The sequence below is a fragment of the Apodemus sylvaticus genome, chromosome 5 (assembly GCF_947179515.1).
Source record: "Apodemus sylvaticus chromosome 5, mApoSyl1.1, whole genome shotgun sequence".
Taxonomy (NCBI): domain Eukaryota; kingdom Metazoa; phylum Chordata; class Mammalia; order Rodentia; family Muridae; genus Apodemus; species Apodemus sylvaticus.
In genome coordinates this window covers 106,376,126-106,393,174 of record NC_067476.1, presented here as the reverse complement: position 1 = coordinate 106,393,174, position 17,049 = coordinate 106,376,126, and positions in this window count along the sequence as shown.

Sequence of the window (17,049 nt, the reverse complement as noted above, 5' to 3'; positions counted from 1 at the left end):
GCTAAAACAAGGAGAGAAACTATACCCTAGAAAAAGCTAGAGAGTAATCTTCTTTAAAAAACAAAAACAAAAAACAATATAGCCACACAAACATAAAAATAACACCAAAAATAACAGAAAGCAACAATCACAACTCCTTAATATCTCTTAACATCAGTGGACTCAATATATCAATAAAAAGACATAGACTAACAGACAGGATATTAAACAGGACCCAGCATTTTGCTCCATATGAGAAATGCACCTCAGTGCCAAAGACAGATACTACATCAGCATAAAGGGCTGGAATTCAATTTTCCAAGCAAATGGTGCCAAGGAACAAGCTGGAGAAGCCATTCTAGTATTGAATAAAACCAACTATCTACCAAACATTTAAAAAAAAAGGATAAAGAAAGATACTTCATACTCATCATAGGAAAAATCTACCAAGAAGAACTCTCAATTCTGAACATCTATGCTCCAAATGCAAAGGTTGCACATTCATAAAAGAAACTTTACTAAAACTCAAAATACATATTGCACCACACATAATAATAGTGGGAGACTTCAACATCTCACTCTCAACAATGGACTGATCATGGAAACATAAACTAAACAGAGAAACAGTGAAACTAACAGAAATGGTGGACCAAATGGATTTAAGAGATATCTATAGAACATTTCATCCTAAAACAAAAGAATATACCTTATTCTCAGTTCCTCATGGTACCTTCCCTAAAATTGAACATATAATCAGTTAGAAAAGAGGCCTCAGTGGATATAAGAAGACTGAAATAATCCCATGCATCCTATCAAATCACCATGGACTAAGGCTGGTCTTCAATAGCAACAGAAACAACAGAGATCGAACACACAAATGGAAGAAATACCCTACTCAATGATAAATTGGTCAAGGAAGAAATAACGAAAGAAATTAAGGACTTTTTGGAATTTAATGAAAATGGCGGTACAACACTTGTAGCTTAGTAACACACCTGAAAGTTCTAAAACAAAAAGAAGCAAATACACCCAAGAGGAGTAGATGGCAGGAAATAATCAAACTCAGTTGAAATTAACCAAGTAGAAACAAAAAGAGCTATACAAAGAATCAACAAAACCAGGAGCTGGTTCTTTGAGAAAATCAACAAGATAAACCATTAACCAGACAAACCAGAGGGCACAGAGATAGTCTCATAATTAACAAAATCAGAAGGAAATGAGAGATACAACAACAGAAACTAAAGAAATTCAAAAATCATTATATCTTCCTACAAAAACCTGTATTCAACAAAACTGGAAAATCTGGAAGAAGTGTACAATTTTCTAGACAGATACCAGATACCAAATTTAAATCAGGATAAGGTAAACCATCTATACTGTCCCATAACCCCTACAGAAATAGCAGTCATTAAAAGTCTCCCAATGAAACAAAGGCCAGGACTAGATGGCTTTAATGCATAATTCTATCAGACATTCAAAGACCTAATACCAATACTCTTTAAACTATTCCACAAAATAGAAAGAGAAGAAACACTACCCAATTTGTTCTATGAAGCCACAGTTACACTGCTGCCAAACAAAGACCCAACAAAGAAACAGAACTTCAGACCCATTTCCCTTATGACTATTGATGCAAAAATACTCAATAAAATTCTCATAAACCTAATCCAAGAACACATCCAAACCAACCTTCACCATGATCAAGTAGGCTTCATGCCTGGGATGCAGAGAGGGTCCAATATACAGAAATCCATCAATGTAATCCACTCTATAAGCAAATTCAAAGAAAAGAAAACCTCATGATCATTTCATTAGATGCTGAGAAAGCATTTGACAATATTCAACATCCCTTCATGATAAAAGTTTTGGAAACATCCATAATTCAAGGCCCATACATAAATATAGTAAAAGCAATATACAGAAAAACAGTAGCCAACACCAAACTAAATGGAGAGAAACTTGAAGCAATCCCCACTACAATCAGTGACTAGACAAGGCTGCCCATGCTCTCCTTATCTATTCAATATAGTACTTGAAGTCCTAGCTAGAGCAATTAGACAACAAAAGGAGGTGAAAGGGATACAAACTGAAAAGGAAGAAGTCAAAATATCACTATTTGTAGATGATATAACATATTTAAGTGACCGCAAAAATTCTACCAGAGAACTCCTACAGCTGATATACATCTTCATCAAAGTGGCAGGATATAAAATTAACTCAAATAAATCAGTAGCTTTCCTATATTCAAACAGGCTGAGAAAAGAAATTAGGGAAACTACACCCTTCACAATAGTCACAAACAATATAAAATACCTTGGTGTGACTCTAATGAAACAAGTAAAAGAGCTGTATGACAAGAACTTAAAGTCTCTGAACAAAGAAATGGAACAAGACCTCAGAAGATAGAAAGATTTCCCCATTATCGTGGATTAGCAGGATTGATATAGTAAAAACAGCTATCTTGTCAGAAACAATCTATAGCATTCCCCATCAAAACCCCAACTCAACTCTTCATAGAGTTAGAAAGAACAATTCTCATTCATTTGGAATAACAAAAAACCCAGGAGAGTGAAAACTATTCTTGACATAAAAGAAATTCTGGGGAATCACCATCCCTGACCTCAAGCTGTATTACAGAGCAATAGTGATAAAAAAAAAAAAATCATGGTACTGCTATAGTGAAAGGCAGGTGAATCAATGGAATAGAACTGAAAGACCCAAAAATTAACCCACACATACATGGTTATTTGATATTTGACAATGGGGTCATAGCCATCTAGTGGAAAAAAAGACAGGCTTTTCAAAAAAATGGTGCTGGTTTCAGCATGTAGAAGAATGCAAATTGATCTGTTCTTAGCTCCCTGTCCAAAGTTCAAGTCCAAGTGGATCAAGAACCTCCAATTAAAACCTGAACCTCAAATTAAGCACTGAATTTAGTAGAATAAAAAGGTGGGGGAAAACCTGTGACACATGGGTATATGGTTAAAAGTTCCTGAACAGAACACCAATGGTTTATGCTCTGAGATCAAGAATCGACAAATGGGACCTCATAAAATTGCAAAGCTTCTGTAAGGCAAAGGACACTGTCAATAGGACAAATCAAAATCAACAGATTGGGAAAATATCTTTACCAATCCTACATCTGATAAAGGGCTAATATCCAATATATACAAAGAACTGAAGAAGTTGGACTCCAGAGAAACAAATAACCCTATTAAAAATGGAGTACAGAGCTAAACAGAGAATTCAACACCTGAGGAAGCTCCAATGGGCAAAAAGAAAATAATGAAATGTTCAACATCTTTAGTCATCAGAAAAATTCAAATCAAAACAACCCCAAGATTCCACCTCACACCAGTCATAACTGCTAAGATCAAAATTTAGGTGACAGCAGATTCTGGTGAAGATGTGGAGAAAGAGGAACACTCCTCCATTGCTGATGGGATTGCAAGCTGGTGCAATCACTCTAGAATCAGTCTGGTGGTTCCTAAGAATATTGTCCATAGTACTACCTGAGTACCCAGCTATACCACTCCTGGGCATATGCTCAGAAGGTGCTCCAACATGTAATAAGGACACATGTTGTTCATAGCAGCCATATTTATAATAGCCAGAAGCTAGAAAGAACCCACATGTTCCTCAACAGAGGAATGGATACAGAAAATTGTGGTACAATTACATAATGGAGTAGAACTCAGCTATTAAAAACAATGACTTCATGAAATTTATAGCCTAATGGATGAAACTGGAAAATATCATACTGAGTTAGGTAACTTTGTCACAAAAGAACACACATGGTATGCACTGACTGATAAGTGGATATTAGCCCAAAAGTTTGGAATACCCAAGATTCAATTCACAGACTATTGAAGACAAAGGAGACAGATGACCAAAGTGTGGATGTTTCAGTGCTTCTTAGAAGGGGAAACAAACACTCAGGAGAAAACATGGAGACAAAGTGTGGAGCAGAGACTGAAGGAAAGGCCATCCAGAGACTGCCCCACCTGGATATACATCCTTTATGCAGTCACCAAACTGGAAGCTATTGTGGATGTCAGGAAGTGCTTGCTCACGGGAGCCTGATATGGCTGTCTCCTGAAAGGCTCTACCAGAGCCTGACAAATACAGAGGTAGATGCTAGCAGCTAACCATTGGGACTTCTCAATGGGTTCCAGATGGAGGAGTCAGAGAAGGGATCTGAAGGAGCTGAGGGGGTTTACAGCCCCATGGGGGGAGTAACAGTGTCAACTGGCCAGGCCTCCCTGGAACTCCCAGGGACTGGACCACCAACCAAAGAGTACACATGGAGGGACTCATGGCTCCAGCTGCATATGTGGCAGAGGATGGCCTTGTTGGATGTCAGTGGGAGGAGTAGGCCTTGGACATAAGGATGTTCAATGCTGCAGTGTAGGGGAATGCCGGGGCAGGAAGACAGGAGTGCGTGGGTGGATAAGTGCACCCTCATAGAGGTAGGGGTAGGAGTGATGGGGATAGGGGTTTCCAAAGGAGAGATCTGGAACAGGAAGAACAATTAAAATATAAATAAGAAAATATCCAAAAAAAAGAAAAAGAAAAGGAAAAGAAAGGAAAGGAAAGGGAAAGGAAAAGAGAAAAGAAAAGAAGAAAAAAGAAAAAAGGAAAAGAAAAAAAAAAGAAAAAGTATGGTGGAAGATGTTAGTTCAGGAAACCACTCAGTGTTAAGTAGGTTTGAAACAGTGACACCCTGTAGTTGACTGTAACTTAAGGATTTTCTAAAGCTCTAGAAGAGAGGCATTGGAAGGTTCCCAATGATGTGTCAGAAACAGTTGGAAATATGTTTTCCTGGTTAGATCACTGCAGATTATTACTATACATGCATTAACTGGTCATATTACACTTCCATGACTATAATTAAAAGTGAGAAAACTGAAAAGAAAAGAGTCATCTGCTAGAAGAGGTGTCTCACTCCTAAAAATACAGCTCCATTAACTATGCCAGTTTAATCAAGTTCACTAAATTTGGATGCAAGAATTTACTTCCGATTTGACTTTTGGATAACATCCTGTTCTTTGGAGGCTTTTAGAGATCGGCTTTTGTATGGCAATGAGACAAGGCTGGAACAAAGTCACTCAAAACATTCCTTGCTGCAGAATCTAATCAACATATATAACTCAAAAAGTTGCATACACAGAGATCCTTACCTAAACCCACTGATACCAAGAACCAAATGATCACTTATGTAGTTAAGCCAGGGTCAGGGTGGGAAGTCTTAGCTGACTTCATCAGTGGGTGGAGGGCACTGAGCAGCTTCCCACATACACACTTTTCACTTTTCAAATCTCCTGCGAAGGGTGATGACTGCGATAGGAAGGGGCTCTCTGGCACACTTTAATGTTAGCATCCAACTCCTGTTTATCAGAATAAAGCATTTACAAAATTGTATTTATTTTGAAAGAGTGGGACTATCCTTTGTAATGAACAAACCGTGTCTTTTTCCGTGTATTTTCAGACCTCTTTATCCCTTCACTTGGCTCTGCATTACTCTTATGACATTATGAAGCATTAGTTGGCTTCTTAATTGCTGAAATACATCGATCCTATTTTTCTGCCTTCACTCCTTTTCCTGCCCTGCTTTGGATAAATAGTCTGTTTTCTGCTTTAATGGCATGTGTGATCTATTAACTGTGCCCCTTCTTCAATGCATCCTGCATAAGGCTGCTTTAAGCAGCACCCCTTATTTCCTAATCAACACCAAGCTGCTTCTGGGCCCCCTTTTCAAGGAGCAGAATGGTAGCTAACAGGTGGATGCTTCTTTGATAGAAGATTCTGTTTGACCTTGACAAAGCTTAACATATTCAAATTTGGATGCAGATGATTCTTAAAAAGAGTGTTCACAATCTCATTCATTTCTTTAGTGTTTGATGGCCTTGAAAACTACAAGTGACACACTGGTGCTATGGTCCTGGAATTGAAGCTTAGGGACTTGTAGCTTGATGGAAGCCTTTATATCAAATATATGAGAGTCATGGAGTCTGCAGAATTGGAAAAACACCTGTTTCTAAGAAGACATAATGCAGCATTTTTCTTAAATGTTACATGATTTATAAAAATTTATTAAGTAAACACATTAAGTCTTTAAAGGGAAATAGAGACTCCTTTTTAAAAAAAAAAAAGTCAACTGCCAATCAACACAAATGGATGACTTTGGTAAAGATTGAATAGACATTGAATAGAAAACATCAAAGTAAAGTTCTATACTAATTTCTGGAACTCATTGCCTCCAAGTCCTGTATGTGTAAATTCTCAGCTACTGCCTCATGGTGCTTATTCAGTGCTACATTGGAAAATCTCCTTAATATTTAATCAAACCTGACAGATTAAATGTTCACATTAGTCCTTTCCCTTCTGGAACTCTGCTGAGGTCTTCTCAAGGCAGGCTATGAACACAGAGCATGCAGGGTTGACATATGCAAGTTGTTTCAGTGGGAAGACGTTCTAGAAAAGCCAAAACTTCGCAACATCTCAAAATATTGTTAAATATCCTCTTTTGGTTTCTGATAGGTTTGAAATGTAAAGTAAAATCAGAGAACAATATCATTTTAGCTTAGAAAAGCTGTTAGTAAAGCAGATATCAGAAAAGGTAGGGGCATCACACTATTTTTGGTAATTATCTTTTCTTTGTGGGATGGGGAGAGAGTACAGTTGAAGGTAGGACCTCATAAATCCTAGATAAAGTATTTTAAAATTGTGTGCATCCTATTCTTATTTCTACTTTTGACAACAATTTCTTTACTCTCACTGTAATATTTCTGTCTATAAGTTCTTAGAAAATTAGTCAGGAAAAATAAAATGTGAGTTGGTAACATTTAAAGGTTTAGTTGTAAATTTTAAAAATTACAGTAGAAAACTAGCAGAGATATCAGAAGTACTCCAAAAAAATTCAGCACACTTAAACATGAATAGGTAAGAGAAGAAGAATAAAGATAAAGATATCCAAGACTTAAGTGATTTCAAGTCTAGGGATGGAAAATGCCAATATAAGAATGGGGCATTGAAATGTAGTAATTATTGTATGACAGATTATAAACTAGGATTCAACCTACATCAGATTCTTAATCAATATGAAAACAAATTCAGTGAATGGATAAGCTGAGGATAATAAGCTTAGAGAGACCGTGCAACGGTAAGGTAAGAAATGTGTACTTGGGAGTCTTGTGGATAAACTGAACGGCTCATGGGTATACAAAGGGATGAACGGAAATCCTGAAAGCTTAAAGGAGAAACATCAGGACAGCAGGCATAGCCCAGTGGTAGAAAGCTTGTCTGGCATGCACAAATGTTCTGGGTTCCATCCCCAGCACCACATGAGTAGAATCAGGAGGAAGAGGAAAGAAAAGATGAATTTAAGTGAAGTAGCTCTCAGAAGAGAGAAAATGACCTCCAAAGTAAAGGTGGAAATGCCTGAATAGAACATACACACTCATGAACATACACACACACACATGCACAGACAAGTGTACTTATGCACAAATGAATAGATGCATTCATGTATGCACATGCAGACACATGCATACATGCACATGATTGCATACATGCACTAACAACACTTCTTCAAAATATCAGCCTCATTCAGTAAAAGAGCATTAAACTCTTGAAATAAAAGTCAGACTGTAAATGCTTAAGGATATTTAGGATATGATTGGAAAGTCAGCAAATGTGCTTGAACTTTCAATTATCCATTATTTGCTATTTTATACTAATGCAAAAGAGAAATGAACAAAACTAAAGCAACTAGTAAAGACTGAGGTATTCTTAGGGGAAATTCTGCATGTTGGACTACATGAATAAAAATACAATCACAGATTTATCTTGGTGTCCATAAAGAGAGGAGAGAATACTGTAGAGTGACATGTGTGTGCCTTGTCCTGTTCCTTTCTCACACTCATAAGAGCCATTTTCCAATTATCAAAAGAAATTTCAAATAATGAAGTGCTCTACTAGAGTTTGGCTTGCGTCATCTTCCCTAGAAGACATTGCCTTTCTCTGCTTCCAGCACTTCCAGAGGTCATGAACCTCATCTCATTACAGGTAGAATCCCATTTGAAATGCACTTCCATAACATCAAGATCATTTTTGCAACACAGAGACTTTTCCTTGAAGCATCTACACTAAAAACTGTAATGAGGTTCTTTCCAGGGAAAACTTTTCCCATTTAGTGGTCTTTGCCTAGCTTCTGAAGTTTCTCAGGGCTTAATGACTTTTTCTTCTGAAATCTGGAAAATCTAGCTCCTTGAGTTTTCTTTTAAAATCTTGGCAAAGGCAAGTCATTTCCCAGGGATAAGAAGATCAAATCCATCAGTGGTGGATCATCATGAGGAGGGTATGTCATCTCTGGATTGTGAGCATTAGGTCTCTAGAGTAACTTCAATATGTGGCATTTTTGTTCCTTGAATAAAAGAAAAATGGCTGTATTTTAACTTGATGGAATTAAAATTAAATATTCAAAATACAGTGAAATATTTGTTAAGGTTGAAGAAAAGGGTGCTTAACTTTTATAATGATATCAATTGTTTAGATTTTATTTCAGCTTGCATCTTTGTGAATGTTTGCCTTCGTTCCTTTCAAAGTGGGGCATTGGCATGTCCTTAGCTCCCAGCAAAGTTTCTCAAAGTTAGGGGTAGAAACTACTGGTTTTCTCTTGTGAACAAATCAATAGGTATTCTGTAACTTTAATTAAAAGTTGTAAATGATGAGTATGAATTGAAGTTTGAGAAGTTCTCTAGAAAGAAATGTACATAAATAGCCCTTATCTTTATACATGACACTACTTACATTTTCTAATATACTAAAAAACACCAACTAGATATTTGTAGACTTCTTTGCTCATTGCTGGAATATGGTGGACCAGGGGGTTCTGAGAAGCAGTGGTTGTGGACAGATGGATGGTGGGGCAGTGACAAGCCATGCCTCACAGTGGCTGGACAGACACATACTCTTTGGGATTTCCCTGTGGATGCATATTTGGCATTCTGTTTCTTCCATCCCTCAAATTAAGCCCAAGACCTTAGGGTGCATGCTTAGGTTTCTAATTCTTTTGGAAATGATTTTCATCGTTATTTAAAAATTTTTCTCACATAGAAAAACTAGAGGGTAATGGATTAGACTTTAAATGTGGCAGAATTTAACTCTGAAACTTCAGATCCCTCAACCATCTTCACATCAGGACTTCAATAACCGGAGTTAGGTAAAGAACTGAGATGCTGAGTACCAATTCAAAAACAAAATTATAAAACACAAAATGAGACTGGATAGAACTCAAGAGATCAGAACTGTTACTACAGAGAAAATAACAAAGCTTTGGCTCGTTGTAAATGTGCCCAGTGCTTACAATGTGGGGACATACCAGCTTTGGTGGTCAGAAGAAAACAGCTCTCAGCATATGAGACTTCCGAACAGAAGAAATAGCAGCTTTTCATTGTGCCTTGAGATGGATCCTTGCATTTCAGGTACCCTGTGGAACCCTTTGCAGATGCTATCTAATTTAATCACAATAAATCTTTGCTTTTTTATTTTTAACTAGATATTTTTTTATTTACACTTCAAATGTTATTCCCTTTCCTGGTTTCTCCTCCCAAAACCCCCTGTCCCCTGCCCCCTCCCTGCTCAGCAACCCACCCACTCCCACTTCCCTGTCCTGGCATTCCCCTATACTGATGCATCGAGCTTTCACAGGACCAAGGGCCTCACCTCCCATTGATGTTCGAAAAGGTCATCTTCTACTACATATGCAGCTGGAGCCATGGGTCCCTCCCTATGTACTCTTTGGTTAGTGGTTTAGTCCCTGGGAGCTCTGGGGGTACTGGTTGGTTCATATTGTTGCTCCTTCTATGCAGCTGCAAACCCCTTCAGCTTCTTGGGTCCTTTCTCTAGCTCCTCCATTGCGGACCCTGTGCTCAGTCTAATGATTGGCTGTGAGAATCCACCTCTGTATTTGTCAGTCATTAACAGAGCCTCTCAGGTGACAGCTATATCAGGCTCCTGTCAGCAAGCACTTGTTGACATCCACAAAAGTGTCTGGGTTTGGTAACTGTATATAGGATAAATCCCCAGGTGGGGCAGTCTCTGGATGGCCTTTCTTTCAGTCTCTCTGCTCCACACTTTGTCTCTGTATCTCCTCCCATGTTTATTTTGTTCAACCTTCTAAGATGGACCAAAGTATCCACACTTTGGTCTTCCTTCTTCTTGAGCTTCATGTGGTCTGTGAACTGTATCTTGGGCATTCAGAGTTTCTGTGCTAATATCTACTTAGCAGTGAGTACATATTGTGTGTGTTCTTTTGTGATTGGATTACTTCACTCAGGATAATATTTTCTAGTTCCATCCATGTGCCTAAGAATTTTATGAATTTAATGTTTTTAATAGCTGAATATTACTCCATTGTGTAAATGTACCACATTTTCTGTATCCATTCCTCTGTTGAGAAACATCTGGGTTCTTTGCAGCTTCTGGCTATTATAAATAAGGCTGATATGAACATAGTGGAGCATGTGTCCTTATTAGATGATAGAGCCTATAATCTTTGCTTCTAATGTGAGTGTAATTATTTACATGTTACTCTCCTACAAATACAGCTTAGGGAAAGAAAGTATTTTTCCTCACTGTTATGTAAAACAAACCCTTGAAAATGTTCTATTAAGAAATTTAGAATATCAGGACAGAGAAGTGGGAAGGGGTGGATTGGAGAACAGGGGCAGGGAAGAGGGCTTATGGAACTTTCAGGAAGGGGGGATTCAGGAAAGGGGAAATCATTTGAAATGTAAATAAAGAATATATTGAATAAAAAAAAACATGAAAGGGAAAAAAAGAAATTTAGAGGATACCTTTGAACTGAAGATATGCCCTGAGAACCAAAAGGAAATCCAGGTGAAAATTAAACCGAGCATGTTTAGGGAAGGAAATACCTTAACATGAGCCCAAACCTAACTCTATTGTCCATTTGACATATGTTGATCTCCCACAGATCAAAGAATTATTTGCTTACCATATGACTGAGTTGGTATGGCTCATTGTGAAATGGGCTTTCTTAGCAGAATGGCAGAGAGATTTCTCCACCATATCACACATGGTTGTGTTATAATGCATCCCTCACCATTGGTCAGCCTCCTGTTTGCCATACATTTCCATTTTCTGCCTTGTTAACCACCTAATCTTTACCAACTATGCCCTCCCTGCTCTCATTTTGAAGGACTAGCTCATCACAAATAAAAGTAAAACAAACATTTCAAATAAGAACTCAGCAGATTTTCTTCACCTGTATTGTGTATCCCGAGTATATTATAGACCGATTACATAGCCTCATCACAGCAGAGATGGTAAAAAAAAAAATAGCTTGCTCTATAACTTTAATCACTTACATGATTAAAATGTAATAAGAATGTATTTGATATGACTTCATTTTTTTCAAAAGAAGCAAAATAGCTACATCCAAACACACAATTTCATCAACAATGCAATATTACTTCAGTTTATATCTATAATTTACTTATGGTTTCAAAGAATCTTCATTTAAAAAAATCAAACAACCAAAATTATTTTAAAATAATCTCCACTTAAAATTTTCTCTGATCTAGACCTTTTAGTTAAGTAAGAATGTTTGTTATTTCCCAGAATTCTCTCACATCTCTCTTCCTTATCATCATACAGTGTATTAATCAAATCAGACTATTGTTGCAAAATCATAGATTGAATGGCTCTTTTCAACAAAGATTTATATTTCACTTTGGGAGTCCTGTACGTCATAGATCAAGTGACTTCTGACTGAATGTCTGTGAAGGACCTTGTGTGGTTCTAGAGACAGAATGAAGGGGAGGGAGAAAGAGGGAAAAGAAAGGAAAATGGAAACATAAGGGGATATAGGAACAAGGGAAGATAACGGGGAAAAAGAGGTTGAGAAATTATTAGATCTCAGTTCTTATCGCCTCTCCTGTTTATATAGCACTAACCCCATTCTGGGAAGATCCTATGTCATTTCATCCAATCTAAATAACCTGTAAAATCCACCCTAGGGATTCAGGTTTCAATGTATATGGTCGGTAGGGACACACATTCAGACTTTAACCCATAATTATCTTCTCTCTGCACTACTCTGTCTATACCCCTTCCTTTTCTTTTACTTAATTACTGCTAGCTATAAGAGCATCTAAAATTGTTATTTTCTACACTATTTTCAACCTGTTTAAGAGAATGAAAAATGTGGGCAGTCATTTATTCTTCTCTATAAGATTCTTCAGAGAATTTCCCCCTTTGAAGATCTGATGTTTGTAGTTTCTTCTCAGGAAGTTATTCTTAGTAGAAGCGAGTCCTGTGAACACTATGCAAGGAAAAAGAAGGACTAATTTTTCAGGGACTTTAGGATAACACAAATTCTCTATTCAGTAATCTATAATCCTTAATTTGACAAATTTAAGTACTTTGTATTTTGTTCACAAGATCATGGAATTATCACCACCAATGTAAAACGCTGAATGATTTTACAACATGTAAGGTATAGTTCAAACTCATCGCACTGCATATGGATACACAGTTCTATTACTCATTTGCTTAATAGATTCAGTTTTTCTTCTTTGATGTTCTTGGCATGCTCATTAAAATTCCATATCCGTATTGGTTTATTTATAGAATTTTAATTCTCAACTAGAGATATATAATAATAGGATAAAAATAAGATGATGGACAATGTAGCCAGTTGTTACAGAAACACAAGAAAATGAACACAGATTCCTATTGTATCAGCAATGACAACTTCTATCTAAACACACAGGAGGTTTTCTTAGTTACCTAGAGTCTTAATTTCAGTGTTGGGAGTTTTCAATATACAAGTCAGATAGTGTTATTATCATCTCTGATGCAATTTTAAATAGGTGTCTTATTAATTCAGTGTCTCTATTGTCCATTGTTGGTGTGAAGGAATATAACAATATTGCGTGTTGATTTTATCTTAATAGGATTTAGATTTGCTAGAAATTTGATTTGTTCTCCAGACATTTTTAAAAATTAAAAAAATATATATGTTTGAGTGCTTACCATATATGTGTGTGTAGATATCTGCCGACCACGGAGTCCAGAAGAGGACATCAGATCCCTCGGAACTGGAGTTACAAATGGTTGTGAGCTGTCCTGTAGGTGGATGGAAACAAAGTGGCTCCTCTGCAAGATTGACCAGTGTGTTAAATCACTTAGCCATCTCTTCAGTCCTTCCTCTTGACATTTAACATAAATATTAACCCAGGTCCTAGATCCAGGTGAATAGACCTGCATCTCCACAGCTCACCTCTCCCATGTGAACTGAAGCTGCTTTAGTCTCCGTCTCCTTGCCCAAGCTCAGCACCCCTTGATATGTTTGGCTGGCAGGTTTTACCCCTTTGTATATTCATTATGCACGTGTACTCAGAACCTTACATTTCCTTGTACTCTGAAGTGTTATGTGATCATGTGAGTTCAGTCACTATATGTTTCACGTCCATGATTTATCACTTTCCCATATGCACAGAACTAAAAATATAGGTTTTCTTTTGTGACTGTCAAAGGCCAAGATGTCATCTACCTTTAATCTAAAAATAATAAATTTTAATTTATTTTGATGATAGTCTATCAATGCCACTCTTCAAAACAACCAAGCAGTAATGTTGGATACAATAGAACAAGATTTCTATCAAGTTTCCCTCCCCTTTTCAAGCTAATGGAAGTTTACAGTAGTCAGAATATGAGTTCTCACTGAAGAATTATTTTAACTTATCTTTGTATTTAATTTTCATACAAAAATACAACATCTTCTCTAGCCATTCCCAGAAGACTCAGGATTCTGCACCATTCTGCCAAACATGATTCTAACACACTAGTTGCAAGCGAAAAGAAACTCAGAAAATTAAACAGGACTGTAAACAGTGACAGTCCTTCGAATTCAGGTGCTCAAATGACAAGCAAATGCCCTAGTCTCCTGTGCTGCTGGCTTCTGGAGGACATGTGTGTTACAGGCAGCCTAACTGTGAGCCCAAGAGCAGAGTTTCTTTATGCTCCAAGACAGGCTGTCTAAAATGACTTTGCATATGTTCATTATGGTCACAGAAACTTGAGCATTTCACACCTTGGCAAAGGTATCGGGTGCAGAGCTGTCTCAGAATCTAATTTTCATTCTGACAGAAACATGAGAAGGGAAATCGCTGCACAGCAGAGGAGAGACGGGCTTTGCAAAGGTTGGTTTTTCTGCAATCATGTCTGAAGGGAATTCAAGAAAAGACATGTTCGGAAGAACATTACTTCATGCTAGGCTTAATGCAAACTATTTCACCAGATAATGGCAAATGCAAGCTTCAAATCGCCCACATTAAGAAACCTTCCATTAGCAAGTGTCCCCCCGGGACTCAGATCTAACTTGTTTACTGATAGCCTCCTGTATTTGTTGATTAGAAAAATAGTCAATCTTCTAGGATTTCAGTTTTGAGGATTTCTAACACATATTAGAGAATATACTAGAAAACCTATGAAGAAGTCTATTTGAACTCACTGTGAAAATTTATAGACAAATTAAAAAATGAAATGAGAATATGAAAACTAAGATAATTTCCTGAAAATACCACATTTAACGGAAAGGTTCCTTTTTGCAGACCATTTGCTTTTGATTTGGGAACTAGAGACATGAAGTTATGCTTTTTGGAAAGCTTTGATTTCTCAGACACTGGCTTCATTAAGATTTAACCTTGGGATTGAATCACTGGCTGTTAAATATGGTTATCATGTTATTAAATTGACTAATGATTGATAAACATGTAAACCAGCAAATAAATTAAAGCAAGTCATATAAAATCTCATAGCAGTGTACAGAATAGGATGAATGTTCAGTATACCATGCCTGAAACTCACCTGCATATTGGGAGTTTTCTAAGAAAATGCTTTAAAAGCACAAGGAGTTTTGAGAGGGTCTGGAGGAATAAACAACACAAGCTCCCAGCATGCTTTTACCAAAGTCTACATCAGACTTGGTCAGAACCATCGAAGCCCTGACACAAAGACACAAGGATAGTCACACAGGCTGTGAATCATCTTGTGTTTGTCTCTGAATGTAATCATTTAAATCATGCTTTGCCTTGGTAGAAAAAAAGGATAGAAATAGTGAATTTAGGCTCTTAAGAAGGACTATTGTCTGGGCATTCTTGGCACCCCACACTATTGATGATTTGCCAGGATGGTGATAAGAAATGATTCTGAAATTAAACTGACAATCCAGGAAGAAAGTCCTATTTAAGTTCCAGTAGCTTTCTGGAAGTCCCCAGGTGGTAATGTCAGCAACACACTGTCTTGCAGAGGGCAGGGAAAGGTGGTCTTCCATATGGGTGAAGAAGGTCCAGCATGGTGGGAAGCTGAGACATCTGTCAATCTCCTTTGAAGAGGGCTTCAAAGATGATGAAACTTATCTTAGTGATGATGTAAACATTCCTCCTCTTACCTCCAATTAGTCACTATTCGTCTCCTTGTGGAAGGTCATCATCCTGTTGATATTTTGATTTGCATGATTTTTTATTTCTTTTCATTCTTGAAATGTAAGTATGTATTTCAAGAATGATACTTTTTAAAGATTTTTTTTAACTTAACCATGTATGTTTGTGTTTATGCGTGCCAATATGCACATGAATGTAGGTACCCATGGAGGCCAGAAGAGGGTGGTGGTCACCCGGGACCTTGAATTACAGCAGTGGTGACCTACTTAACTTGGGTCCTAAGCAGGTAACTTACATCCTTGGCAAGAACAGTGAGCACTCTTGACTGCTGAGCTGTCTCCTCTGAACTTTCTTTATAATCTATCTTGTCTCAGGAGCGATTCCTCATACTCTAGTCCTTGCAGTGAAACACTACTAATGTTGTTGGTAAGATTCAGTTTGTTTCTGTCACCATTTACTCCTATTTCAGTTGATACATCTTATTTTATTATTTGACTTAACCTCTCTTTATATTCATCTTAATATAAACTGACACATCTATTCTTTCGGAAGTTGCCATGAAATTCTTTGATGTTCACATTCTTTTTTGTTGGGATTGTGCTAAGGTATCATTTATGGTATATTTTTATTAACATCTCCTTAGTACATATACAAATAAATTGTTTATATACTTTGTTATTTAAAGTTATTGAAAGTGCTATATCTCCTACATTAAATATACTACAAGGCTGATGGACTGATTAGAATATTAACTGTAGTGAAGAGTTGGAATGTTCTGATGTCTTGGCAAATTACGTTGGGCTATCTTAGTTCCCCTATAGCCATTTAATGCCTAACCTTGTGTGTAACTTAACATCCTTGAGAATATAGGATAAGTCCTTTTAGAATCTAATGTCTAGCTTCTACTAACTTGAAACTAAGAATGCCATCAGATAACAGCTTATAGCTGACTTCACTGTTTACCTTTAGCTGTCTAACTAATGTATCTACCACTGTATATTGGTAAAAGTGGATTTTTAAAAATTTTCTTTGCTCAGCTACTATTTTTACACAGTATGAACCCTGGTGGGAGTGATGACTGGCTATTTTTGCTTGCCTTCCTTTCTGGCTCCATTGTCTCAGATTGTTCTGGGGGAAAAGCTTAATAAGTGATGTTCTTATATCCAAATTTTTCAGTCATCTTTGCTTGCCATCTTTTCTCTCTCACTTTTGAGGAGATTTTAGAGTAAATGAATGTTGAATTTTATCACATCTGCTACAATATTGGGTATCATGGCTATTGATATATTTTCCTATTTTCATTTACTTATGTCAATTTTATTTACCTGATACTTAGATGGTAACTTTAACATGCATTTATGCAATTTTTAGGTGATTGCTGGACTCAGTTTGTGACTTTGAAATAGAATAGTTTTGTAATTTTGTTACATAGATGCTTAGAGGCTCTGGCTCAGTTTTCTTTTTTTCTTTTTCCTTCTTTCCTTCTTTCTTTTCTTTCTTTGTTTCTTTCTTTCTTTCTTTCATCATTTCTTCCTTTTCACACTGTGTTATCCACAATAACTTTTATATAAATGTTATTATGGTTGCAGAAAATGCT